Source organism: Triticum urartu, chromosome 4A, assembly GCF_056163025.1.
Source record: "Triticum urartu cultivar PI428250 chromosome 4A, HENAU_Tu73, whole genome shotgun sequence".
Taxonomy (NCBI): Eukaryota; Viridiplantae; Streptophyta; class Magnoliopsida; order Poales; family Poaceae; genus Triticum; species Triticum urartu.
The window spans coordinates 575,658,342-575,674,900 of record NC_141876.1 but is presented as its reverse complement, the minus strand read 5'-3'; the positions used below and the strand labels follow the sequence as shown (position 1 = coordinate 575,674,900).

General features: G+C 36.0%; 1 protein-coding gene across 8 annotated transcripts in view; it reads right to left on the bottom strand.

The window, feature by feature from the left end:
• The window catches only part of LOC125552924 (uncharacterized), a 45,676-nt gene that overhangs the window by 24,467 nt on the left and 4,650 nt on the right, over positions 1-16,559 (bottom strand). For all 8 annotated transcript variants that reach the window (XR_015601683.1, XR_015601682.1, XR_015601680.1 and 5 more), the window contains 2 exons: positions 16,179-16,295; positions 478-15,125 (listed from right to left, as the gene is read on the bottom strand). The gene's annotated coding sequence lies outside the window, so the exon portion shown is untranslated. The remainder of the gene's footprint in view (positions 1-477; positions 15,126-16,178; positions 16,296-16,559) is intronic.

Genomic DNA, 16,559 nt, shown 5'->3' with positions numbered 1-16,559 from the left:
CCAAGGTTGGGCATTGCTGGAGGAGCTTTACATAAGGCGAACTGTCAAGGGGTTCCCATAATAGCCCAACCGCGTGAGGAACGCAAAATCCGGGAACATAACACCGATATGACGGAAACTAGGGCGGCAAGAGTGGAACAAAACACCAGGCATAAGGCCGAGCCTTCCACCCTTTACCAAGTATATAGATGCATTTAAGTAAATAAGATATATAGTGATATCCCAACAAGTAAATAAATGTCCCGACAAGGAACGGTCTCCAATCTTCACCTGCAACTAGCAACGCTATAAGAGGGGCTGAGCAAAGCGGTAACATAGCCAATCAATGGTTTGCTAGGACAAGGTGGGTTAGAGGTTCAACATGGCAATTGGGAGGCTGGCAAGCAAAAGGTAGGCATCGTAGCATTGGCATAGCAAAAGAGCGAGCAAAATAGCATAGCAAAGATAGTAGTGATTTCGAGGGTATGATCATCTTGCCTGAAATCCCGCAAGGAAGAAGAACGAGTCCATGAAGAAGACAAACGGAACGTAGACGAACGGGTCCTCACAAACTCGACGTTAACGGAACCAACCCGAAGAAGCAACACCGGAAAAGAGCAAACAACAAAGTAAACAACCACCACATAATCATGGCAGGATGCACAATCAAGTATGATGCATGTCCGGTTTAAGTATGCATGGCATGGCAAAGTGCACAAGCAGTCCTACAAATTAAGTGGAGCTCAACATGCATCGGGATGCATATTGACAAAACACCACATCAATTATTTAGTTCTCTCTCGTTTATGTACCCCAACAATATTAAATGTTGATTAACATGGCAAGAGGGTGAAGCAAATGTAAACTATCTAGTCAAGGTTAAATGAGGCCGGAAGCAACGAACAACAATTCCGGAAACTCCTCATATGCATATATTAGGTTTGGTACTGTTCTGCCCTAAACATTATTTTAGAGTTGTTAAACATGCAAGATGAGTGCACCATGTTAAACTAGGCATTTTTCTACCCCAATTACATATAAAGATTATTAAAATCGGAGTTACGGTTATTTAGTTATGAATAAAATCATTTTAACATGGCATAGGAGCAAATTAATGCAAACAGCATTTTAAATATTTTAAACATAGATGAAAGTTGGATATTATTAATCTACACAAAATTCTGAGCAAGTTTCATATATAAAACATTTTAATCCGATGCACGGTTAGTGAGTTTTTTAAATGCATGAATATGAGGGTCTAAACTGCAAAACTGCTGTCTCAGGATAATAGACAAATCGTCCAGACGCTGAAAAAAACATGCATCGGGCCGAATCTGAGGAAGCCCAACAGCGAGGAAGAAAATAGAGGAGGGGGCGCTGGGGTCGGCTCACCCTTGGGCCTGGCCCAGCAGAGGAGGAAGGAGGCCGAGGCGAGGCCGGCTGGGCTGGCGCGATGCGGATCTGGACCGAAGGCGGGGACGGCACGCTGGGCCTGGGAGGCCACGGCGGGGAGGAAGCCGGCTGGGCCTCGCATCTGGGCCGGTGCGGATGAGGTGGCCCACGTGGGGAGGGATCTCGTCTTCGAGCGGGGATCTGGTCCCCGATCCATGGCGGCGACGGCGACGGCAGGCAGAGGGCTCCGGCGAGCTTCGAGGCGAGGCGGGGCGGACCCTGTTAGATCCGGCGAGGCCGGATCCGATCCGGGCGAAGACGGCGGCGCTCGCGGCGACGAGGCCAGGCGACGAGGAGGAGAAGGGCGGCGGAGAGGGGCCGGCGAGGCTGACGAACTCCGGCGAGCGGCGTCGTCGGGCGGCCAGCGTCGAGACAGCGTGCGGCGGCGCAAGGGAGGACCGGGCGGCGCGGATCCGGCCTCCCCGTGGGCTCGGGCGGCGGCGTTGGATGGGCCGCGGGGGCCGGTTGCGGGCTCTCCGGGCCCGGCGGCGAAGTGGGGCAGCGCGGTGCCATGTGGCGCGCGATGAGTGGAGGGGAAGCGGCGGCGGGGAGACGTGGCGGCTTCTGATTGGCTGGAGTGAGGTGGCGCGCGGGGGCGGACATGTCCGGTGCAGCGCGGACGCGTCTGGTGGCGCGGGGAGGAGTGGATCTAGGGTTTAGATTGCGAAATGATCCGAAATTTCGGGGAGGGGTGCCCTTTTATAGGTAGAGGGAGCTAGGAAGCTCCAAATGAGGTGCGGTTTTCGGCCACGCGATCGTGATCGAGCGACCGAGATGATGGAGCAGAGTTAGGTGGGTTTTGGGCCAAAATGGAAGGGTGTTGGGCTGCAACACACACGAGGCCTTCTCGGTCCCTCGGTTAACCGTTGGAGTATCAAACGAAGTCCAAATGGTACGAAACTTGACAGGCGGTCTACCGGTAGTAAACCAAGGCCGCTTGGCAAGTCTCGGTCCAATCCGGAAATGTTTAATGCCCACACACAAAAGAAAGGTAGAAATGACCACCGGAGGAGAACGAAGCGCCGGATTGCGAAACGGACAACGGGGAAAAAGCTCGGATGCATGAGACGAACACGTATGCAAATGAAATGCGCATGATGTCATGATATGCAATGCATGACACGCAAGCAAAGACAACGCAACAACAGCGAATAACTGAACGACAACTGGCACATCGGTCTCGGGGCGTTACACTCATCTACTAGACCTAAAATCTCATTATCCACCGAACATCCTTGACTATCTTGTAAAGACACAATCATCTAACTAAATCCAACTAAGATATCATAAATCACCGAGAAATTTGGTTCAATAGCGCAATCACCTAACTAAATCGAAACTATTCAAGATTATAATCCACCGAACATCTTTGGCATCCCCCAAGATCACAATCTACTAACTAAATATATTAAAAATCTCGTAAATCCACCATGAAATTTGTTCAAGATCACAATCACCTAACTACATCCAAATAGCTTCATTTTTACTGAAGATCCATCTATCCACCAATATAATTACCACCATGCTCACTTACTAGACCTAAATTAACATAATTCACCGAACATATTTGACTATCTTGTCAAGATCAGTCACCTACCTAAATCCAAAAAAATCTCAAAATCCACCGTAAATTTGGTTGAAACATAATAATCACCTAACTGAGTCAAAATTGTTCCAAACTAAAATAAAGATTTGTTTATCTACCAATATAATAATCACCATTCCCATCTACTAAACCTAAAATCTCATAGACTAGCAAACATCTATGACAATATTCTCAAGACACAATCACCTAACTAAATCCACCTACAATCTCATAATCCAGCGTGAAATTCGGTTCAGTATCGCAACCACTTAACTAAATTCAAGTTGTTCAAGATTAATTAATCCACAAAACATCTTTGACTATCTCTTGAAGATCACAATCAACTAATCCATCAAAAATCTTATAATCCACCATGAAATTTGGTTCAAGGTCACAATCGTCTAACTAAATCCAAATTGTTTTAAATTTATTAAAGATTTATTTATCCATCAATATAATAACCAACATGCTCACCTACTAGACCTAAATTCACAATAATTGACCAAGCATCTTTTACTAGCTCATCAAAATAACATTCACCTAACTATATAATAATCACCATGCTCATCTACCAGACCTAAAATCTCATGAACCACGAAACATCTTTGATTATCATCTCAAGACTCAATCACCTAACTAAATCCACCTAAATCCAAATTTATTAAAGTTTCATTTATCCACCAATATAATAATCACCATGCGCATCTATTAGACCAAAAATCTCATAATCCATCAAACATCTTTGACTATCTTCTCAAAACACAATCATCTAAATAAACACAACTAAGATCTCATAAATCACGAAGAAATTTTGTTCAATATCACAATCACCTAACTAAATGCAAATTGTCCAAGATTAATTAATACACCGAACATCTTTTACTATCTCCTCAAGATTACAATCAACTAACTAATCCATCAAAATTCTCATAATCCACCATAAAACTTGATTCAAGATCACAATCGCCTAACTAAATTCAAACTTTTCCAAGTTTATTAAAAAAATATTTATCCACCAATATAATAACCAACATGCTCACCTACTAGACCTAAATTCGCATAATCCACCGAACATCTTTTACTAGCTCGGCAAGATCCCAATCACCTGACTAAATCCAAATTGCTCCAAGCTAAATTAAATATATGCTTATCCACCAATATAGTAATCATCATGCTCATCCACTAGACCAAAAATCTCATAATCCACCAAACATATTTGATTATCATCTCAAGACATAATCACCTAATTAAATCCAACTAAAATCCCATAAATCATAAGAGAAATTTGGTTCAATATCACAATCACCTAAATATATTCAAATTGTTCAAGACTAATTTATCCACCGAACATCTCTGACTATCTTCTCAAGATCACAATCAACTAAATCCATTGCAAATCTCCACCATGAAATTTGTAGTACATCACACTCGCCTAACTAAATCCAAATTGCTCCATGTTTACTAAAGACCCATTTATCCACCAATATAATAATCAACATGCTCACCTACTAGACCTAAATTCACATAATCCACCGAAAATCTTTTACTAGCTCGTCAAAATCACAATCACCTAACTAAATCCAACCAAAACCTTATAATCCATCGTAAAATTAAGTTAAAGGATCACAATCACCTAACTAAATCCAAATTGCAAACTAAATTAAATATCAGTTTATCTATTTATCCACCAATATAATAATCACCATGCTCATCTATTAGACCTAAAATCTCATAATCCACCAAACATCTTTGACTATCTTCTCAAGACACAATCACCTAGCTAAATCCAACTAAAATCTCATAAATCAAAGAGAAATTTGGTTCAATATCACAATCACCTAACTAAATCTAAATTGTTCCAAACTAAATTAAATATTTGTTTATGCACCAATATAATAATCGCCATGCTCATCTACTAGACCTAAAATCTCATTATCCACCAAACATCCTTGACTATCTTGTAAAGACACAATCATCTAACTAAATCCAACTAAGATATCATAAATCACCGAGAAATTTAGTTCAATATCGCAATCACCTAACTAAATCCACCTACAATCTCATAATCCAGCGTGAAATTCGGTTCAGTATCGCAACCACTTAACTAAATCCAAGTTGTTCAAGGTTAATTAATCCACAAAACATCTTTGACTATCTCTTGAAGATCACAATCAACTAATCCATCAAAAATCTTATAATCCAACATGAAATTTGGTTCAAGGTCACAATCGTCTAACTAAATCCAAATTGTTTTTAATTTATTAAAGATTTATTTATCCATCAATATAATAACCAACATGCTCACCTACTAGACCTAAATTCACAATAATTCACCGAGCATCTTTTACTAGCTCATCAAAATCACATTCACCTAACTATATAATAATCACCATGCTCATCTACTAAACCTAAAATCTCATGAACCACGAAACATCTTTGATTATCAATCTCAAGACTCAATCACCTAACTAAATCCACCTAAATCCAAATTTATTAAAGATTCATTTATACACCAATATAACAATCACCATGCGCATCTATTAGACCTAAAATCTCATAATCCACCAAAACATCTTTGACTATCTTCTCAAAACACAATCATCTAAATAAACACAACTAAAATCTCATAAATCACGAAGAAATTTTGTTCAATATCACAATCACCTAACTAAATGCAAATTGTCCAAGATTAATTAATACACTAACATCTTTGACTATCTCCTCAAGATTACAATCAACTAACTAATCCATCAAAATTCTCATAATCCACCATAAAACTTAGTTCAAGATCACAATCGCCTAACTAAATCCAAACTTTTCCAAGTTTATTAAAAAAATATTTATCCACCAATATAATAACCAACATGCTCACCTACTAGACCTAAATTCGCATAATCCACCGAACATCTTTTACTAGCTCGTCAAGATCCCAATCACCTGACTAAATCCAAATTGCTCCAAGCTAAATTAAATATATGCTTATCTACCAATATAGTAATCACCATGCTCATCCACTAGACCTAAAATCTCATAATCCACCAAACATATTTGATTATCATCTCAAGACACAATCACCTAATTAAATCCAACTAAAATCCCATAAATCATAAGAGAAATTTGGTTCAATATCACAATCACCTAAATATATTCAAATTGTTCAAGACTAATTTATCCACCGAACATCTCTGACTATCTTCTCAAGATCACAATCAACTAAATCCATTGCAAATCTCCACCATGAAATTAGTAGTACATCACAATCGCCTAACTAAATCCAAATTGCTCCATGTTTACTAAAGACCCATTTATCCACCAATATAATAATCAACATGCTCACCTACTAGACCTAAATTCACATAATCCACCGAAAATCTTTTACTAGCTCGTCCAAATCACAATCACCTAACTAAATCCAACCAAAACCTTATAATCCATCATAAAATTAAGTTAAAGGATCACAATCACCTAACTAAATCCAAATTGCAAACTAAATTAAATATCAGTTTATCTATTTATCCACCAATATAATAATCACCATGCTCATCTATTAGACCTAAAATCTCATAATCCACCAAACATCTTTGACTATCTTCTCAAGACACAATCACCTAGCTAAATCCAACTAAAATCTCATAAATCAAAGAGAAATTTGGTTCAATATCACAATCACCTAACTAAATCTAAATTGTTCCAAACTAAATTAAATATTTGCTTATCCATCAATATAATAATCGCCATGCTCATGTACTAGACCTAAAATCTCATAATTCACCAAACATCCTTGACTATCTTCTAAAGACACAATCATCTAATTAAATCCAACTAAGATATCATAAATCAAAGAGAAATTTGGTTCAAGATCACAATCACCTAACTACATCCAAATAGCTTCATTTTTACTGAAGATCCATCTATCCACCAATATAATTACCACCATGCTCACTTACTAGACCTAAATTAACATAATTCACCAAACATATTTGACTATCTTGTCAAGATCAGTCACCTAACTAAATCCAAAAAAAATCTCAAAATCCACCGTAAATAAGGTTGAAAGATAACAATCACCTAACTGAGTCAAAATTGTTCCAAACTAAAATAAAGATTAGTTTATCTACCAATATAATAATCACCATTCCCATCTACTAAACCTAAAATCTCATAGACTAGCAAACATCTATGACAATATTCTCAAGACACAATCACCTAACTAAATCCACCTACAATCTCATAATCCAGCATGAAATTCGGTTCAGTATCGCAACCACTTAACTAAATCCAAATTGTTCAAGATTAATTAATCCACAAAACATCTTTGACTATCTCTTGAAGATCAGAATCAACTAACTAATACATCAAAAATCACATAATCCACCATGAAATTTGGTTCAAGGTCACAATCGTCTAACTAAATCCAAATTGTTTTAAATTTATTAAAGATTAAATTTATCCATCGATATAATAATCAACATGCTCACCTACTAGACCTAAATTCACAATAATTCACCGAGCATCTTTTACTAGCTCATCAAAATCACATTCACCTAACTATATAATAATCACCATGCTCATCTACTAGACCTAAAATCTCATGAACCACGAAACATCTTTGATTATCATCTCAAGACACAATCACCTAACTAAATCCATATTCTTCAAGATTAATTAATACACCGAACATCTTTGACTATCTCAAGATCACAATCAACTAAATCCATTGAAAAATCTCATAATGCACCATAAAATTTGTTCAAGATCACAATCGCCTAAGTAAATCCAAATTGCTCCATGTTTACTAAAGTCACTACTTCCTTGAGAATGAGGTTTCTTCTACCTCTAATGGCTTCTTTATTTCCTAAGAGGAGTATATCCAGGATCTTCTTGCTCGTGCTGCTCTTACTGATGAGCACACTGTTGAGACTACTATGGAGCTCAACATCCACCTTTGTGTCCACCTCCGCTCCCTGTAAGTCCGGATGGGCGTCCGTTGCCTGGTGGCGGGTTGCTATGTGTGTTGTCTTGATCCCACATCCCGTGTTCCCTTGCTGGGCAGCACAATGGCGAGCAAGAGCTCAGACAATCGACGCATACCTGAATTTTACCCACGGGACGCGCCCGAGAACACGGCGCTACCTATCGTCAAGGCCAAGGGCACACATTAGGAGAACGTGGGATGCTTAATCAAGTGCGTGACACAAATCCGGAAACAGGACAAGGACACCAAGCCGGATCAGCGGGGAACGAAAAGTGCACTGGCAGGTAGGATGCTGGATCAAAGTCCATCTACTACCATCACCCCCAGTCTCTCCGCCTCTCTTGCCGTGTTTACCAGTTATTTTCAGTAGTGGCATCATCGCCTTGAGTCACTCGTGTGGCCCTTACTTCTACCCATCAATATAATAATCAACATGCTCTCCTGCTAGACCTAAATTCACATAATCCACCGAACATCTTATACTAGCTCATCAAAATCACAATCATCTAACTAAATCCAACCAAAACCTTATAATCCACCATAAAATTAGGTTAAAAGATCATCATCATCGAACTAAATCCAAATTGTTTCAAACTAATTAAACATTTGTTTATTCGCTAATATAAAATCACCATGCTCATTTATTAGACCTATAATCTCATAACCCATCAAATATCTTTGATTATCTTCTGAAGACACAATCACCTAACTAAATCCAACTAAAATCGCATAGATCACAGAGAAATTTATTTCAATATCACAATCACCTAACTAAATCCAAATTGTTCAAGTTAATTAATACATCGAATATCTTTGACTATCTTCTCAAGATCACAATCAATTAACTAATCCATCAAAAATCTCATAATCCACCATAAAATTGGTTCAAGATCACAATTGCCTAACTAAATCCAAATTTTTCCGAGTTTATAAAAAATGTATTTATCCACCAATATAATAATCAAGATGCTCACCTATTAGACCTAAATTCACATAATCTACCGAACATCTTTTACTAGCACGTCGAGATCCCAATCACCTAACTAAATCTAATCAAAACCTCATAATCCACCCTAAAATTTGGTTAAAAATCACAATCACCATACTAAATCCAAATTGTTCCAAACTATATTAAATATCTGTTTATCCACCAATATAATAATTATCATGCTCGTCTACTACACCTAAAATATCATAATCACCGAACGTCCTTGACTACCTTTTGAAGACACAATCACCTAAATAAATCCAACTAAAATCTCATAAATCACCGAGAAATTTGCTTCAAAATCACAATCACCTAACTAAATCCAAATTATTCAAGATTAATTAATCCACCAAACATCTTTTACTATCTCCTCAAAATCGCAATCAACTAATCAAATCCAGCTAAAATCTCGTAATCCACCATAAAATTTGGTTCAAGACCACAATCGCCTAACTAAATTCAAATATCTTCAAGCTTATTAAAGATCCATTTATCCACCAATGTAATAGCCACCATGCTCGCTTACTAGACATATTAATCCATCGAATATCTTTAACTACCTTGTTAAGATCACAAGCACCTAACTAAATCCAACCAAAACCTCATAATCCATTGTAAAATTAGATTAAAAGATCACAATCCCTACCTAAATCTAAATTGATCCAAACTAAATTAAATATTTGTTTATCTACTAATATAATAATCACCTTGCTCATTTACCATACCTAAAATCTCACAATCCACCGAACATTTTGACTATCTTTTCAAGACTCAATCACCTAACTAAATCCACCTAAATCCAAAATTATTAAATATTCATTTATCCACCAATATAATAATCACCATGCGCATCTATTAGACCTAAAATCTCATAATCCACCAAACATCTTTGACTATCTTCTCAAAACACAATCATCTAAATAAACACAACTAAAATCTCATAAATCACGAAGAAATTTTGTTCAATATCACAATCACGTAACTAAATGCAAATTGTCCAAGATTAATTAAATACACCGAACATCTTTGACTATCTCCTCAAGATTACAATCAACTAACTGATACATCAAAATTCTCATAATCCACCATAAAATTTGGTTCAAGATCACAATCGCCTAACTAAAACCAAACTTTTCCAAGTTTATTAAAAAAAATATTTATCCACCAATATAATAATCAACATGCTCACCTACTAGACCTAAATTCGCATAATCCACCGAACATCTTTTACTAGCTCGTCAAGATCCCAATCACCTGACTAAATCCAAATTGCACCAAGCTAAATTAAATATATGCTTATCCACCAATAGAGTAATCACCATGCTCATCCACTAGGCCTAAAATCTCATAATCCAACAAACATATTTGATTATCATCTCAAGACACAATCACCTAATTAAATCCAACTAAAATCCCATAAATCATAAGAGAAATTTGGTTCAATATCACAATCACCTAAATATATTCAAATTGTTCAAGATTAATTTATCCACCGAACATCTCGAACTATCTTCTCAAGATCACAATCAACTAAATCCATTGCAAATCTCCACCATGAAATTTGTAGTACATCACAATCGCCTAACTAAATCCAAATTGCTCCATGTTTACTAAAGACCCATTTATCCACCAATATAATAATCAACATGCTCACCTACTAGACCTAAATTCACATAATCCACCGAAAATCTTTTACTAGCTCGTCAAATCACAATCACCTAACTAAATCCAACCAAAACCTTATAATCCATCGTAAAATTAAGTTAAAGGATCACAATCACCTAACTAAATCCAAATTGCAAACTAAATTAAATATCAGTTTATCTATTTATCCACCAATATAATAATCACCATGCTCATCTATTAGACCTAAAATCTCATAATCCACCAAACATCTTTGACTATCTTCTCAAGACACAATCACCTAGCTAAATCCAACTAAAATCTCATAAATCAAAGAGAAATTTGGTTCAATATCACAATCACCTAACTAAATCTAAATTGTTCCAAACTAAATTAAATATGTGTTTATCCACCAATATAATAATCGCCATGCTCATCTACTAGACCTAAAATCTCCTAATCCACCGAAAATCCTTGACTATCTTCTAAAGACACAATCATCTAACTAAATCCAACTAAGATATCATAAATCACCGAGAAATTTGGTTCAATATCGCAATCACCTAACTAAATCGAAACTGTTCAAGATTATAATCCACCGAACATCTTTGGCATCCCCCAAGATCACAATCTACTAACTAAATCTATTAAAAATCTCGTAAATCCACCGTGAAATTTGTTCAAGATCACAATCACCTAACTACATCCAAAAAGCTTCATTTTTACTGAAGATCCATCTATCCACCAACATAATTACCACCATGCTCACTTACTAGACCTAAATTAACATAATTCACCAAACATATTTGACTATCTTGTCAAGATCAGTCACCTAACTAAATCCAAAAAAATCTCAAAATCCACGTAAATTTGGTTGAAAGATAACAATCACCTAACCGAGTCAAAATTGTTCCAAACTAAAATAAAGATTTGTTTATCTACCAATATAATAATCACCATTCCCATCTACTAAACCTAAAATCTCATAGACTAGCAAACATCTATGACAATATTCTCAAGACACAATCACCTAACTAAATCCACCTACAATCTCATAATCCAGCGTGAAATTCGGTTCAGTATCGCAACCACTTAACTAAATCCAAGTTGTTCAAGATTAATTAATCCACAAAACATCTTTGACTATCTCTTGAAGATCACAATCAACTAACTAATCCATCAAAAATCTCATAATCCACCATGAAATTTGGTTCAAGGTCACAATCGTCTAACTAAATCCAAATTGTTTTAAATTTATTAAAGATTTATTTATCCATCAATATAATAATCAACATGCTCACCTACTAAACCTAAATTCACAATAATTCACCGAGCATCTTTTACTAGCTCATCAAATCACATTCACCTAACTATATAATAATCACCATGCTCATTTATTAGACCTATAATCTCATAACCCATCAAACATCTTTGATTATCTTCTGAAGACACAATCACCTAACTAAATCCAACTAAAACCTCATAGATCACAGAGAAATTTAGTTCAATATCAGAATCACCTAACTAAATCCAAATTGTTCAAGTTAATTAATACATCGAATATCTTTGACTATCTCCTCAAGATCACAATCCACCATAAAATTGGTTCAAGATCACGATTGCCTAACTAAATCCAAATTTTTCCAAGTTTATAAAAAATTTATTTATCCACCAATATAATAATCAAGATGCTCACCTATTAGACCTAAATTCACATAATCTACCGAACATCTTTTACTAGCACGTCAAGATCCCAATCACCTAACTAAATCTAATCAAAACCTCATAATCCACCCTAAAATTTGGTTAAAAATCACAATCACCATACTAAATCCAAATTGTTCCAAACTATATTAAATATCTATTTATCCACCAATATAATAATTATCATGCTCGTCTACTACACCTAAAATATCATAATCACCGAACGTCCTTGACTACCTTTTGAAGACACAATCACCTAACTAAATCCAACTAAAATCTCATAAATCACCGAGAAATTTGCTTCAAAATCACAATCACCTAACTAAATCCAAATTATTCAAGATTAATTAATCCACCAAACATCTTTTACTATCTCCTCAAAATCGCAATCAACTAATCAAATCCAGCTAAAATCTCGTAATCCACCATAAAATTTGGTTCAAGACCACAATCGCCTAACTAAATTCAAATATCTTCAAGCTTATTAAAGATCCATTTATCCACCAATGTAATAGCCACCATGCTCGCTTACTAGACATATTAATCCATCGAATATCTTTAACTACCTTGTCAAGATCACAAGCACCTAACTAAATCCAACCAAAACCTCATAATCCATTGTAAAATTAGATTAAAAGATCACAATCCCTACCTAAATCTAAATTGATCCAAACTAAATTAAATATTTGTTTATCTACTAATATAATAATCACCTTGCTCATTTACCATACCTAAAATCTCACAATCCACCGAACATTTTGACTATCTTTTCAAGACTCAATCACCTAACTAAATCCACCTAAAATCAAATAAATCACCAAGAAATTTAGTTGAATATCACACTCACCGAACTAAATCCAAATTGTTCCCGTCGACTACGAGGCGCCTACGGTGACTTCATAAAATCTCAAGATGATAAGCCGGCTTAGTCTCTCGGGGATGCTCATAGGTGTAGGGTGTGCGTGTGTGTGTTCATAGAGGCGAGTGTATGCACGTCTATATAGCACTTGCGCTTGTACTGTGTTCAAAAAAATATTAATTAATCCACCGAACATCTTGGACTATCTCCTCAAGATCACAATCGCCTAACTAAATCCAAATTACTCCAAGTTTACTAAAAATCCATTTATCCACCAATATAATAACCACCATGCTCATTTACTAGACTAGGCATAAATTCTGACATAACCCATCGAGCATCTTTGACTATCTCGTCAAGATCACAATCACCTAACTAAATCCAACCTAAACATCAAAATCCACCATGAATTTGGTTAAAAGGCCACAATCATCTAATTAAATTCAAATTGTTTCAAGCTAAATTAGAGGTCTATTCATCCACCAATATAAGTCCCCATGCTCACATACTAGACCTAAAATCTTAAAATCCACCAAACATCTTTGACATCTTCTCAAGATCATAATAACATATTTAAATCCACCTAAAATCACATAAATCATCGTGAAATTCAGTTCAATCACAATAGCCAAACGTAATTCAAATTATTAAAGGATAATTAATCCATCGAACATCTTCGAGTATCTCTTCTAGATTACAATCAACTGACTAAATCCATCTAAAATATCGTAATTCACCATGAAATTTAGTTCATGATCACAATCGCCTAACTAAATCCAAAATTTCTTAAGTTTGTTAAAAAAATACTTATTCACCGATATAATAACCACCATGCTCACCTACTAGACCTAAATTCACATAATCCACCAAACATCTTTTACTAGCTCGTCAAGATCACAATCACCTAACTAAATTCAACCAAAACCTCATAATCCACCGTGAAATTTGGTTTAAGATCTAAACCACCTAACTAAATCCTAAATGGTCCAAACAAAATTAAAGATCTATTTATCCACCAGTATAATAATCACCATGCTCATCTACCATACCTAAAATCTCATAATCAACCCAACAATTTAGACTATCTTCTCAAGATTAAATCACGTAACTAAATCCACCTAAAATCTCATAATTCATCATGAAATACGGTTCAATATCACAACCACCTAACTAAATCCAAATTGTCCAAGATTAATTAATGCACCGAACATCTTTGACTATCTCCTCAAGATCACAACGAACTAAATAAATGCATCAAAAGCTTATAATCCACCATGAAATTTGGTTCAAGATTACAATCGCCTAACTAAATCCAAATTGCTTCAAGTTTATTGAAGATCCATTTATCCGCCAATACAATAACCACCATGCTCATTTACTATACATAAAGAATTTATAATCCACCGAACATCTTTGACTATCTCGTCAAAGTCACAATCACCTAACTAAATCTCCACTTCATCTCCATTTTATATAACCTTATTTTCAGAATCATACCATGGGCATTAGTGACACCCTTAGGTTTTTGTAAAACATTTGTGAGTAACAAAAATTCTTCCCAAGTCCTATGATTTATGCGACTAGCATGGCTAAGCAATACTATTAAATTGCACATATGACCCACATTTATTTGTGACCACTACATGGTGAAGGAACGGTATTATCAAAGGAGGGTGTCAATATCAAGCACATAGAGCATAGCGAAACCCTAGCTAATTTACTTAGCATAAGAATGTCAAAGGGGTGTCAATATCAAGCACATAGGGCATAGCTAAACCCTAGCTAATTTACTTAATAGCAATACTAGTAAACAATACTTTATGCATGAAAAATAATTCTAAGTGTAATGCAAATATGGGTTCAACATGATCAAAGTAGGTTTCTTGCCTCGCTCAGCAAAGTCTTCAATGGTACTAGTCACTCCTCGAACGTCCTTGAATCTTTCAAAAGATAATGATTTCTACTCGTTGGAAAAATAAAATGAACACACAATCAATAAACAATATGTGCAAATGGATCCAAAATTTACATAAGTAGTATCATTGGAAAGAGGAAACTTTAGATGAATTCTGGAAGTACCCTGGATTTTAGAAAAAGAGAAATGGTATTGTGGGCCAAAGATGTACAGAAATAGCAAACAAAAATTTGACAGGACAAGACCAGGTATATGAAATCCAATCATATAATCCAAATACAAACTAGTTCCTTCTGTTTCGATATAGAAAGACCGGGCATGTTCCTGGATGTATGTATTATATTCTAATGGTATACTCCAATGGTACACATGAGACTTTTATACCAAAACAGAGGGAGCAATTCATAATTTTATCTTTCATCCATCAGCATCAAGTATATTAACATTAGGTAGTAACAAATCTGCCTCCGGGATTGATGTGTGCAGCCCTCAAAACTAGTTACTGACACTAATTTGGCCTTGTGTCAAGATAATGATCAATAGACAGTATAGCTTGCGATATATGGATAACACCACAAGCGCCGGTATGATATGTGGTGAAGACGTATAGGGTATATAAACCTCCCAATGGAAGTATGGATTTGCCAGTATTTAACTATGATTGTTCAAAGATTTCTAGTATCTTCATTAGAGAGACTACACAAGAGCATAGCAGCTAATAACAAAGACTGCGCAAATTACAAATATAATTTCAGATTTGTTGTGCGTCTCTGAACATCTCAGAAGCAAGCACACAATTGTATAAAGTATACAATCATGTCAAAGCCATACTGCTGCTGCTCCTAGACCACCTTGTTTTACAAGACAACCCGTTGAGATAACGTTTTGGACATGTACATTTTGACAAGAATATAGGGTATGTCATAACTAAAGAGAAGAGTTTCACAAGCAAACAATGGAAAAGGAAGGTCAAGTAGAGAAATATAAATCGAGACAAAAAATACAGTAACATAAAAAAAATTGATAATTAAACCCACATAATTTTAACAACACTGCAAGAATGCAACAACCAAACGAGTAAACTCCCAAGTAGCATACCTTCCATTTGGGATATCAATCTTTTTTGTTGTACTACCACTCTGGTATCCACCACCATATGAAGAATACTGATGTGTGTTTCCTTGAGAAGATAAGGGTGGGATGGAAGAACCATGCCTGGAAACAAAACAACAACTCATTATATTACTGATAGCTGCAGATTTGTTGAGTGAGAAGAACCTTCATGTGGACAACATAAAACAGGACAATAATGCCAGTACATAAGTAAAAAAACTAATAACATTCAGAGGTGACTGAAAATATTACTGGAAATCTCATCATCTATGTACTACATGAGATAATCAAATATTTGGCTCTGTGCCGATAGACAATCGTCAATGCAGTATGTTACCGTTTTTTGCATGTTAAAAAGGAATCACG